The sequence below is a fragment of the Camelus dromedarius genome, chromosome 2 (assembly GCF_036321535.1).
Source record: "Camelus dromedarius isolate mCamDro1 chromosome 2, mCamDro1.pat, whole genome shotgun sequence".
In the NCBI taxonomy this organism is placed as follows: Eukaryota; Metazoa; Chordata; class Mammalia; order Artiodactyla; family Camelidae; genus Camelus; species Camelus dromedarius.
The window spans coordinates 98,400,825-98,413,939 of record NC_087437.1 but is presented as its reverse complement, the minus strand read 5'-3'; the positions used below and the strand labels follow the sequence as shown (position 1 = coordinate 98,413,939).

The 13,115-nt window shown below is 42.8% G+C and overlaps 1 protein-coding gene across 4 annotated transcripts in view; it reads left to right on the top strand.

Moving 5' to 3' along the window:
• Window positions 1–4,085: 4,085 nt before the first annotated feature.
• The window catches only part of NRIP1 (nuclear receptor interacting protein 1), an 85,892-nt gene continuing 76,862 nt past the window's right edge, over window positions 4,086–13,115 (top strand). For 3 of the 4 annotated variants that reach the window (XM_064496497.1, XM_031457883.2, XM_031457892.2), the window contains exon 1: window positions 5,089–5,307. The gene's annotated coding sequence lies outside the window, so the exon portion shown is untranslated. Of the gene's footprint in view, window positions 4,303–5,088; window positions 5,308–13,115 lie in introns of those variants that run through there. The other variant, XM_031457887.2, reaches the window with a different exon arrangement.

Here is a 13,115-nt window from a genome sequence, read left to right as displayed (position 1 = left end):
AAATTATTAGGATCATATTTTACTCAATTGATTTATTATAGGGATGTATGTTTGTGAAATCCCAAAAAGAAATGTTGTATTCATTTATGACAGGACTGCTTAATAAATGAGTTCTACACGACCCATTGCTTTATCTTACATAAAATGATAGGGCTCCAGGTAGTATTTACATTCAGTTGTTTGGACAAATTATGCTGTTGTATTATCAAAACTGACAGGTTTTCCTTAACTTCACTGGGATTTCTTGGCTTTTTGGACCCCTTCACTATATTAGACATTGCCTTGTTTTGGGAATGAGAAGGCATTGTCCACATTTGCATGTCATTAAAGTATCTGTCTTTTTCTTGCACATTTTCAGCTGTTTGTATGCAATTATTTTCAGACTTTTCTTTTTTAAGATCCAGTTTTCAGGATTCATTTCAGTGTAAAAATTGAGTGCCCTGGTTTTGCCAGTCCTTGGCACTCGTGCTCCACCGAAAGTAAAAGGGCTCCAATCTCATTAGAAAAAACTGCACAATAACTTGCAGACAGGATATATAAACATCTTCACTTTACCACTTCAGTCCTTCCTCGGTCCTCAGGGCACATGCTTACTGCTGCAGCTTCAGGCAGGTGAGCACCTCAAACAAAAGCTAGGGTGGATTTTGATAAGCAAATGAGCATGGAAGAACTGAAGAGCAAAACCCTGGGCTTCTATAGGCAGGAAGATGCTTGACAGTAACTAGCAGAGAGATAGTCCTGAATTCCAAGACTTTTTTTTTTTTTAAGTTCATTCAACCCCAAATTTATAGTGTTTTATTTCTGCTATAAAATCAGTGCACATTTACAGTCATCACCAGAGTTAATAGAAATAGAAGTGGTTGTAACTATGGTATGGTTAATGAAGACACAGAACATCAAATGTCAACTTTGCTGATTCTGTAATTGGTATAAAAGCCCAGACACAAGAAAGTGGTCTTTACAACATAGCATAGCTAGACACCAGTAGTTAACGCAAAATCTTAAATTTAACAAGATTGAGATTTTCATCTGAAGAAAATTTCCTTTAACGGCACTGTGAAAGATTTCATCTATCCTCTAGAGCTACATAATCCCATATGGGAGCCAACAGTCACAGGTGGCTATTAAGCACTTGAAGGTGACCAGTCCAAATCAGGATGTGCTGGGGGTGTAAAACCCACACTGGATTCTGGAAACCTAGTGTGAATGAAAAAATGTAAAATATCTAATGAAAAATGTTTATGTTGTGTACACATTGAAATAGTATTTTTATATATGGGGTTAAATATTATTAAAATTAATTTTCCCTATTTTTTTGTATTTTTAAAATGTGGCTACTAGAAAATTTTAAAAGTACATGTATATCTCACATTTATTTTTATTGGACAGGGCTCCTCTAAAGGCAGAGGGACTATAACAGTGTAGTTACACTGGAATTATGTCTGTATATATTTCTGTCAGCTGTCATAGTTCATTAGTCACTAGTTCCTAGTCTACAATGTGGGTTCAGTACTTCTCAATGTATATTTTTGATTTCTTCACACCTTGCTACTGTTAAACAGTCTCTTGAGAACCCCTTTCCCACTTTGCTTACTTGGTAAATTCTTCTCACCTTTTAATGGCCAGTTGAAGCGTTATTTTCTCCGTAAAGTTTTCTCTGAACTCCCTCATCCCACATCACTACCCTAAGTGGAAATAAAGAGTCTGTCCTCTAGACTATGTCTGTATCTTGCCCAGTATCTACAGAATGCCTCCTGTTTGCTGAGCACAGGAATAGGTGGTGGAGTTATCCAAACGTAAACGAGAGACCCTGTGCCCTAGAGCTTGCATTGAGAATGGGACATAGATAAGGAAACATCCAGTCACCAACGGGTGTGAAAAATGCTGTAACAGGAGAGACTCAGGGAGCACGTGATAAGCATGCCTCTCCCAGACTTCTTTGTGGTGGGTAAACAAACTGAGGCTGAACTGTAAGTATCTGATCCCATAGGAATCCTGGGTTTGTAAAAACACTTTTGTGTTTAACTATATAAGCTCAAGGGCATCTTTTTCACACCACGATCTATTAAAATAAGAGTTGTCTTCAAAATACAAATTACTGAATAGGCATTCTTATATTACATATATGCCCCAGTATCCTTGCAATGACTCTCTTAGCCAGGAAATTTAGGTATTGATTTTTGAAAAACAAAGAACAACAACAAAACAGCCCCAACACAATTAGAATGATTAAGTAAAAATGAATTCCACCAAAGGTGTGCAATTTACTTAACACTAATGCACTATTAAAAAGAGCTCAGGATTTAAATAACTGGATTTCTGTGGGGTTGAGACAGTAGATTAATAACGAAGTGAGCGTCTTTATTAAGTCATCTAACATATTGCAGTAGACTTTTTAACACTAGTGTTGGAGGGCAGGACCAATACTTGACTTGTTGGGTTAATTGTGTAAACTTACTTAGTAGGAGGTTTTTATCTACCAACTGCAGTGATCTAACACCCAGTTAGGAAGCAAAAAGAATGCTTTTCAAAGCAACATTTGAGTAGTCCATCTATCACAAAGTCTATGCACTTAGTTTCGTGTGCCTTACTCCTTGGTAAGTGCATTTAGTTTTACTTTAGACTGAATTGCGGCAAGCGAGGCTACCTAGATTCTCAGTCTGCACCAGACTAAAAGCTGCCAGTCAGAAGAGAAGGAGAATGTTGGAGGCAGGCTCGCTGGCAAAAGAGAGAAAAGACAACAGATTGCTAGTTAGGGAATGGGGAGAGAGAGAACCTACAAAAGGTAGAGATAATCGCTCAGGCATAGTATCCTGGAGTCCTTCAGCACAGGGACTGATGGTTTATATACCTCCTGGGAGCGTCCCTAACACCTAGGGAGAAGCCTGATAGAGAGTAGGAACTTGATGTATTTAGTAAATCCACTATAACTTTAAATAAAATTAACCCTGAATTTTCAAGTAAAATTCAAATAAACTGTTCAAGAAAACAGAAACATTTATAATACAGTTTAGAAAATACTTGGATAACAGTTAAAAAAGTGTTTGTTTGTTTGTTTGTTTGTTTGTTTGTTTGAAGAAGTTTCACTCCTTAAAGGGCCAACTCCAATTATGCTGATCATCACTTAATTGGAGCAGTTGGCTTTGCATCAATCCTGGATAAATGTTGTGCTATAGAACAGCAGACTTTACTAAGTTGCCTTGAGCAGATTTCAAACAATGTTATATGCAAATGATAAGCTATCATATGAGGTTTAAGCTATATAAGATGGCAACAGATTGCACAGTTGAATTACTAGGGTGATGTAAAATAATCGTTCTAAAATTGTTCTAATCCACCATCACCATTAAGAAAAATATTCCTACCCTGTGCCCAGCACTGTGCTAGGAGCTTTATTAAACATTAATTTGAAAAATTACTTTCACTTTTAAGATTATAAAGGTATTCCAAAATGCTCATTCATATTTGTACAGGTTAAATGACATTCTAAATGCACAACACAGCCATTACATAACAGGCATAGAACACTGCTTTATGACTCCGATAGTTTTTTTTTCAAGTGCACTATTAACTCTTATTTTCAAATGCTATCGAATTCTTAAGGACGTGAAAATCTACGTATGAGGATGGAGTGCCTCATCCACTCACTTGTGTAATAAGTATTTTAACACAGGCATGCCATTTCGGAGTTTAAAGTGAGGCTAAGCTGTACTTCAGCGTTTTTGCAGCAAGCAAAAAACAATTTCAGCAACGGTACTCATTTCCCCTGGTAATTTTTTTTTTTTTCATGGCGAGTTACTAAATGCTAGATGCTAGAGTCAAAAAGAAACCTGACATCTGGGGAGGTGTTGAGGGGGTGTTAATAGTTCTAGTTAGATGTTTGGGGAGCGTTGAGGATACGATTTTAAAACAGCAAACACAGGGAGAAGGGGGAAATTATGGTTTCCTATTGACTCTCTCCTCCCTCCGCTTTCTTCACCAATCCATATCCCCCCTCCCCCAAATTTAGAGGCGGGTTCAGCGAGATTAGGCTGAAGGAAACCGAGAGTCTCCACAGAGCTGCCGCCCTGGCCTCGTGATGTAATTGTTATTTCTTATTCGGAGACGGAACTGAGGAGAGCTGCCGAAGAAGTGGCAGCCCCGTTCCTTTCGCCTCGTCTCGTAGGGTCAGATTCTTCCCGGGGATGATGTAGATTTGCTGACAGACTCCGGCTGGAGACTTCGCAGTGACAAAGCAGCTGAAGATTAACCCTGCTCCTGGGTCCTCCGTCCATCCGAGGAGCTGACCGGGGCACTCCTCAGGTCTCCTTCCCAGTCTTCCTCTCGGAGTCGCTCCACATGTATTCCTGGGTGCCTCCTATGTGCTGGGCGTAAGGTCAAAGTGACCTGCAGTTAGTGCCCTTGCCCCCCCTCCCCCCGCCAAGATTAAAGCGAGACACACAGATTACAAGGTGGTGGAAGTTGGGGGTGGGCGAGAGGGGGCCCAGGGGAAACGTGTCGTGGGGTCAAATGGGAGGAGGGGGACCCTAAGCCGCCGGCACCCAGGAGGGAACCCGGGACGCACCGAACCCCGGCTGTGCCCCCAAGGCGAGCCTTCGGCCCGGGTAATGAGATCGAGCCCCTGGGCCCCGGGAAAAGCTGTCTGGGTGCCTTTGGCGGTCGGGGGGCGGCTGGACAGAGCCGAGAGCCGCGGGGGACGGCTCCGGCGCGTGGAGCAACCGCTTCGCCTCGCCGCCGCGGGCCTCCTGCCGCCCAGGGGCCCTGCGGCCCCCGCCTGGCCGTCCGGAGCGGGCGAGGAGGAAAATCACCAAATCGAGGGGGCTCCTCAGCTCCCGCGAGCCGCCGGGACCCGAGTGCCTTCCTCCTGCCCCAGTGACAATGGGAAAGAGGGGGAAAAAAGGGTTAAGAAACTTGGCTGAAGAGCTGAATGGCGTGGAGCTGCGAGGGGAGGGACTGGGCCGCGGCGGACTCGGCGGCGGAGGGAGGAGCGCGGCTGCGGGCGGGCGGCGAGCGAGGCGCTCAAAGTCAGCCTCGCAGACATTGCAGCAGAGCCCCGAACTCGGGAGGCGGCGGCGGCGGAGGAGGAGGCGGAGGAGGAGGCGGCGGCCGAGGCGGAGGGACGACCCGGCCCCACGCCCGCCCGCTCGCGCGCCCGCCCGTGGCCTCGCGTCCGCCGCTGCGCTCGGGAGCGCTGCCGGTCGGAGGGGAGAGCCGGCTGGGGCGCCGAGGGAGGAAGGACGGGGCGGCGGGGCGCCTTCGCGGAGTGAGCCGGCCGGAGCTCGAGGCTCGGAGCCGCGGCGGCTTCGGGTGAGTGGCGGCCACGGCCGGGGGGCTTGGAGGAGCGGCCGGCGGCGCCGCCGGAAACGGCCCGGGAGTGCGGCCCGCGGCGGGTTGGCGTTGGCGGGCAGGGCCGCGAGGGCGTCGGGGCGGCGGGGCCAGCGCTGCCGGCGGCGGGAGAAGACGCGGACTGCGGGGTGGGCTCGGCGGCGGCTGGGGAGGTCTGGGGATCGTTTCCGGGGAAATCCCGCCTCTTCGGCTGGGTCCGAGTCTCCCTGGGAACTCGAGGGCCGGGGCAGCGGGGCCGGCAAGTTATGGAGTTGGCGCCGGGCTCACCGGCGCGTCCGTGCCAGTCGTGGGCCGAGGGGCAGCCGCCGTGGGGTGGAGGTGGGCTGAGCCGGGCCGGGCACCGGGAGCCGGGGTCGCGCCCCGCTCGGCTGCCCCCTTGGTCCGAGTCCCGGGCGTTTCTCGCCGCGCGGCTCTCAGTCCTGCTGCCCCGGGCGTCCTGGGCGGCGCCGGGTGCAGCTCCCCGCCTCTCGCCCGGGTGCCTCCCTGCTCTGTGCTCGGGGGATCCTGGGCCGGGGAAAGTGAAGAGAAAAAGGGACCGCGTTCCCGGGCCCCCCGCAGACCCCCGGGCCTGGCCCGTCCGTACTTGTCTTTCCCCTCCCGAGGGCGAGGCCCCTGGGACTCGAGGCCTCAACCATCACATTACCCCGGAGCCAGAATTCCGGCTCACACTTAGAGTGAGCCCCGTGCACGTCCTGGGAGGCTTCGGAAGGCTTCTTTTTTCTCTCTTCTATCTGTGTGCTCTTACTATTACTAGTGAACGTTGTTGTTTTATGAGGGATTTCCCTAGAAATAGTCTACAAACCCTCACATCCTTTCCAAAGTAGTTTCCAAATTTTAATCAGGAGTTGGTGTTCGGTGTGAAGGAACAAAGGAATCAACTGTGTCTTAGAGGCGAACTAGCTGGGAGTCTGACACATGTTGATCTCTGAAGCATTACAGGAGTTTCTACCTTCTATCTCGTTAGGGATTCAGTTGAGTTCTGAAGATAGTAAAAGAAAAACAGATTAAGTACTTTAGCGTTAAAACGTTTTGTTAATAGAGAATTTAAGTTTGGAAAAAAATTAAGACGTTCCTAGCTACAAAGATTTTTCAGTCAGTTGGTGGAATTGAGTTGGAGTTTGTGTCTCCGGTAATGTAAAATGATTAAATGTGAGATTGTGTGGGAAAAACTGTTTTTAGAGGAAGAGAGACCATCTCTAGGTGTCCAAAGTAAAAATAGTTGTTGGGTTATATATGATGAATGCTCTTTACATTTTGGGGAGATTTGTGAAGCAAAGGACTTTGGTAATTCATTGTTTTAAGTTACGAATTGCATTGAACCTGCTTATTAGTGAATCACAGGTTTAGCAAGTGGGTGGCATCTTCCTGATGTGATTATTCAATGTTTAATCACCAGTTTGCCACCTTTGTTGAAGAGACACTGAAATAAGTGGACTTGTTAAACAAATGGTGCTTCGTCTGCCTGGCATGTAAGAGTGGGTTGCTGTTTGGAGTATGTTGAAATGTTTTTCCACTTCTAAGTAAGTTGCTCTGGTTTTGTCCAGCGGTTTGCTGATGTGGATTGGGTTTAACTGGTTCACAGAGTAGTGGCTTCATCACCAGTAGTAACTTTTCTTTGCCTGGAATTAGTTTCTAGAGACAAAGAAGGCAAGCAGTCAGTGGAATAGCCACTACCCTGCAGGCTGTAGGATTGTTACTTTAGTCTGTTTCATGCCCTCTGGGGGGGTGGGGGAGACCCCTTTCCGTACTTAACCACTGAAAGTGCTCGAGGAGGGTGAGTAAAATATGTATTAAAAACAAACAGAAAGAGGACTCCTCATTGTTGGTTTTACTCCAGTGAGCTCTCTACCATCTCAAAGAAAACCAGGTTTAGTACCTGGACTCACTTCCTGCATGTGTCTTCAAACTCTGTAGAACTTACATTTTACTAATTTAACACCCTAAAATAGTGTAAGTTTGGAATAAAAAAGTGTCAGTAAAAGAGGCTAAAAGCTCTTCTGACTCTTGCAGTTTTAAGAGCAAAACATCATGATAAAAAATAACCTATACCACCACCTAGAGTCTGTTTGTTAGTTTATTGCTCCTGAAGTTTGCTTAAATTGACATGTCTCTTGTGGTTCCAAGATAGCCAAAAAATTATTAAGAGGCGCTGGCTTTCAAAAGGCCATCCGAGGGAACAATTATTTGTATAATAAATAGCAAGTGCCAGTTTAAATTAACCATGCTACCTTTAGCATTGAAAATTATGGTGTATCAAGTTGAATGGGCTATTCCCCAAAAGATATTAATTCAAAAGAATTTAAAACACACAAATTTTCAGTTTGTGCTCCAGAGTAGCTCTGATTGCTTAAAGCTTCTCTGCATTGTTTTGTTGCCAGGGATTCAAGAAACCTTTCAAAGTAAATACTATTAGGACTTTTTGAGGTCCAGGTGAAACAAAAGCAACGAGCAAATAAAAACAGAAGCGAATATCACAACTCCAGAAAATCTGGAAACTCTTAAGGGTAAGAGAGAATGTAGGCTGTAGCAGAGTTGTAGTTCAGACATGCGAAAAGTAAAATCAACATGAAATAAAGCGGCGATCTGCCTTGCTGGCAGTTTATACACAGTAAAGCAGTCTGTCAAATGGGAGACCTCAGCAAGGCCGCTTTGTTGCCATGTGGCTTAGCGCATTGTCCATGGAGGAAGTAGCTTTCCTTGTTTAAATGGTGTAACCCGAGAGAAAGATGGCCTCCAAGATCTTTAATTAAATACCAGTTGAACAGAGAAAACTAGAGCACTGTATTAATTCCATCAAACATCACTATTTTAGAACATTGAGGACAACTAAAAATGAATTAACTCTTATCTGAAAGCAGAGTTTTATGGAAGGTGACAGATGAGGCAAAATATGTCAGTCTAATGTCACAAATGGGGAGATAAGGAGATATGTCATTCTTGGCTCCCTAGAAAGATGAGAAGGAAGGTTATTGTTAATTGTACAGATTCCATAGCAAACCAATACTAGCAGACGGTGGCACAGAAGTAACTAAATCAGTGGCTTAGGTTATGTGACGTTAAAGGGATTAGGTTTTTAATCTTAAAACTTTAAAATTGGAAGAAACTTAAAGCTCATTTTTAAGTGTTCTGAAAAACCAATGATAGCTCTGTGTATTGGGTTAAAAAATAATTCTGCCCCAGACCTCAAATTTTTATCAAGAAAAAATTGTTCACTTTAAATAGGTTTAGTTTTGCTTTTCAAACTTTAGATTGCTGCATACAGTTAGTTTTTAAAGTGTAGGTCAGTAGAGAAGAGGAGGAGTTCCAGTTTATCTGTCTATATGTCACCGCTCTTTCCTTAGGGCTCTCTCACTCTCTTGTCCTCTTTTCTAAAATAAATAGCTTCTGCATCTTTGGGTGTTTTCTTCCATGAAAATTGCCTGCATTTTTGTAGCTTCCCCTCTTGGCTGTGCTGGGATGAAGGTCTATACTCCCGTGCTTTGTCCATGTGCCCCTTCACGTGGCTGACACACAGTAAGGATGGGTTTTGTTTTGGTTAGATTTAATAGTGATTTACTGTTACGTGGGTGAAGATTGGGGGGAAAAGCTTTTGCTGTTCTGACAAAGCCCTTTGTGCCTGTCTTCCAACTGGAGAAATATTTTTATGAAAAACAACTTTTGATTACTGATGAAGAGTCAGAGAAACACTTTGAACAGAAAATGGGGCAGGAGGGGCTTTCAGGATACTAAGTTTGAATGTGCAAATTAAATTGTTCAAGATGCATTTCCTTAAGTTGTAGTTTTTTGAGGGGACTGTCGGGGGCGGGGGGCGGAAATGAGCAAACTCATTCTGTAATACTTAGATTAACCCAACAATTGGAGAAATACAACACCAGGATGGTCACCAAGACTTGAGAAGGTACAAATCCAGAGTGTCAGATGATGCTGCAGGCCGATGGACTGGAACTGAGGGTTACCTCCAGAGGTTGGAATGAACAAAAAGTAAATGGAGGAGAGAGATCTTGTTTCCGTATCCTGTTTGCATCTGATGCTGAAGCAGGGACATGAATTGCTGATGGTAATGGATTCCCTTTTATGAGGGCAGCAATATTATACAAATAGTGGTGGTTTGAAGGGGGAGAAAGAACAAATTTCCCACTTGGCACATGTGCACACTGTGTTTTTGAATGTCTCTTAAACATATCTAAGGTGGAAGGTCAAAATTGGGTACCAGCATAAAACCAGGAGTGATAGCTTATTTAAAAGGAACTGAATTAAGATCACTTTTTATTATTTTGAGATGTTGTTTTCCGAGGGTCTTATTAAACATGGAAAACAGTGCTGAAGTTTGAGTGGTGAACTGGAAAACTCTTTCATAAGATTTCTGATAAAGATAACGTGATGTAAATGACCACAGAAAGAATGCTTTCATTAAGCACAGTATCTTATGATTCGAGGTGGGGGGAGGGGGTTGGGACCAAAGAGACCTCTGAAGTCTTATCGGAGTTTTTTGCAAAGTGTAATATAGATGCCCATCTGTTGTTTTTTGTTCCTTGAAATTTAATGTTCGATTTAATGAATAGCGAATATTTCGGATTCTAAAAATTAGAGTTTGTTTAGAACAGAAATTTCCTTTTGTTTTACTTCAGATATGAAGAGTAAGTTTAATTTTTCGGAGTAAATGTAGGAATTGAGATGAGTGGGGTGCGATACTAATTACTGTCACTGTTATACCACATACTCTGCATCATGAACCTTAAAATTCAAATGGATCCCCACACTGCCTTGCAAATATTACAAATAAAGAATAACAAGACTTGTGGCATTTTGGGGTATCAATACACCTGAAACAGATCATTTTTCTTAAGTTCATGAAACACTGAGAATAAGAATGAGGAAAAAGTAAACGTGGTACATTTTACCTTTGTATTAGGATTTTGTTAAAATTAATACCTTGAACCATGCTAGGGATTGTTCAGCCTAGAACTGTAGGAGCAGTATAATGAGAAGCAGATTTGAAGACCTTAGAAGACTGGCAACTCAGAAATGTAGAAAAAATTTACTCTTTGGAGTTAGGGAAAAAGAGGCCTCTACTATATTTGCTTAGTAGTATTAAGATTTTTTTTTAAAGCTATACCAGATTACAAAATAGATTGTTACTGAAGATAATGTATGGATAATTATTTGTTAAAGAAATTATAATTTACCATATTTGGTTTTTGGTTGGAATAAATTCAAGAACTTCAGAAGATGTTGAAACTTTGTCTAGGAAGGAGCTTGTGACATTCACCGATCCATCCATCCATCCTCTCTCCTACTCTCCCTCCCACCTTCCTCCTTCTCTTTTCCTCCCTTCTTCCTTTCTTCCCTCTTTCCTTCCTCTTTCAATGAATAGGGCTGGGGTTAAAAACGCATTTTGTTAAGGGTCTTGGAAATGAACTTGCTTCTCTGACAGAGTTAATAGTGTTTGAAATTCAAACCTAGCATGGTTCACTCTCCTCAGAAAAAGTTTTTAACTTGGTATAACTCAGAGAGTAAAAGCTCTAAATTAAAACCCATCTTACCTCTTTAACTTTGTGTCATTTGGCAAAAATATCTTTAAGAATGCCTTGTTTGCCTTAAATTCCAGGTCACTGTGTGACAAAGCCTAGAGTTCCAAGAAATATTTAATACACAGCAATGGAGGCCAGTTGGAAATTTGAGTCATCAGCTGAAGATACCACTGGGACTAGGACAGCTCTGATTGACCTGATGTTGGTGTTTGTGCAGAGCCTTGGTGGAAAGGAGTCTCTCACCCTTGGACTTCTCATTAAGAAAGTCATTTTTCAGTCACCTGTTAAATGATAGTCAGAGCTACTCCTTGTTTTCACATCTGTAATTTGCTAATGGATTGAGGACAGCTCAGGAGCTAAGGAGTTTGGAACTTGTGTTTTTAGTAGTCTGCTTTGATTATTTTACTTTTACCTTCTTCATCAGTTATGTGAGGGCTCGTACCAGGTAAAAGTAAGGTGGTTAGCTTTAGATAAGAGAAAAGTTAGTCACATAATGGCTAGGCTAGTTTCTTTTTTGTCGTTGTGCTTTTAATTGTTGAATTTGCCTGTATTGTAGGCAACATATGAGCATGCTAAATGTTATGGCATTAAAAAAGTCAAATGATAAGGTAGCATTGCAATAATAAGAGGAGATTATATTTATATGCAGTCTCAGAATAAGAATACTATTCTAGTTGTTGTGATTCAATGAGATAATGTGGATAAGGAAGCCTGACATGTAACAGGACACAAAGTTAGAGAATTAGAAGTTTAAATTAAAAAAAAAAAAAGACTTCTGTCTTGAAGAATCTATCTTGAAATCAAGAGGTATGAAATGATTAAGGGATTATAACTGATTTTTGAAATGCATACTTTTTAAGAATTTTTTTGATTCCTGAATTTGTGAATTTATAGTGATCTACAATAGAGTGGTAGATTTATACCCTGGAAAAGAAACAAATTAAGGGAAGGAAGAAGGACAGAAGAATGTGGAGAACATTGAGAAAAGGTATCTGAAAACACTTGAAACATTCCCAAATGGGGTAAAAGAAATACCTTCAAGATGAAATTAATCACAGTTGCAGTTTTTCCCCTAAAGGAAATATTTGCACAATGGGTCATATGGGCTCAGGTTTGATTTTTGAAAAGCATATTTTTAAAAAGTGTTTCTGTTTTGTTACTCCACGCAAACTTTTCTAGCTTAGACTGCTGCTAAACCAATGTATGATACAGATGAAAGCAAAGTCCTTTTATCTCCCTCGGCAACATCTGTAGGATCTGTTAGATTTCATTTCTAAATTCTGAAATTCTGGCTTTACATCAGTGCATGCTGTTGTTGGCAGTAAACAGTAGAGATTTCAAGGCTGTGGTCTTGAAAGTAGCAGAGAGGATTGGGTCAAAACTTGAAATATAAAAGTTATTTATTTGGTTACTTGCCTTTTGCCTTTTCCTTTTTAATTGGGAGGAGGACTAGGGAGGGAAGATTTGGGGGCACCTGCTTTGTGCCGGGCCTGGTGCTGGCCACTTTGCAGTTCCCTTGTGACACACAGGCATCATTTTCTCTGTTTTACTGATAAAGAGACCTAGTCTGAGAGATGCCTGAGTAACTTGCCAGGTGTCACACAGCTAATTTCATTGATAATAATTTGTTCTTCCATGAAAATATGTCATCTTTTGAAGAGAAAATCAGTTTCTATCTGAGTTTTAGAAAGTCATTAAAAACAAAACAAAACAAAACAAAACAAAACAAAACCCTGCTCCTGATAGCCGCAGAACTCAGGCAGTGTCCGCCCAGTCTCACTGAGAAGGCTCACTGTTTCCAGTAGCTGTTTCTGCAGGAGTTGCTGGCAGTTCTCAGAGAGCTGGTGTCCTGCTCCTGTGCTTACGGGAGGGAGATGCAGTCACCAAGGGCAGCTGTGGGGGCTCTCAGCTCCTGTGAAGTGTACAGCAGAGTTGCCACAGTGCTATTTGAGGCAGAGAAAGCAACTGTGTTTCTTGATGTAATTCATTAAAATAGCTTGTCATGGTCTTAATCCAGGTATCCCCAAGGCTAATTATGTTTGTCCCATTCAAGGAGCAGTTGTAGCAAATTCAGAGCATCGCTCTTCCTGGTTGGAAAGTTAAAGCTCTTGACTATTATGGTTCTTAACGTGGTTTTTATTTTTATTGCCCTATCTTCCCCCCCAGTAGTTTCATTCTGAAGACTATGCTGTGCTTATAAACTAGTCTCTGTGATACAGAGAGGACATTGACAATGCA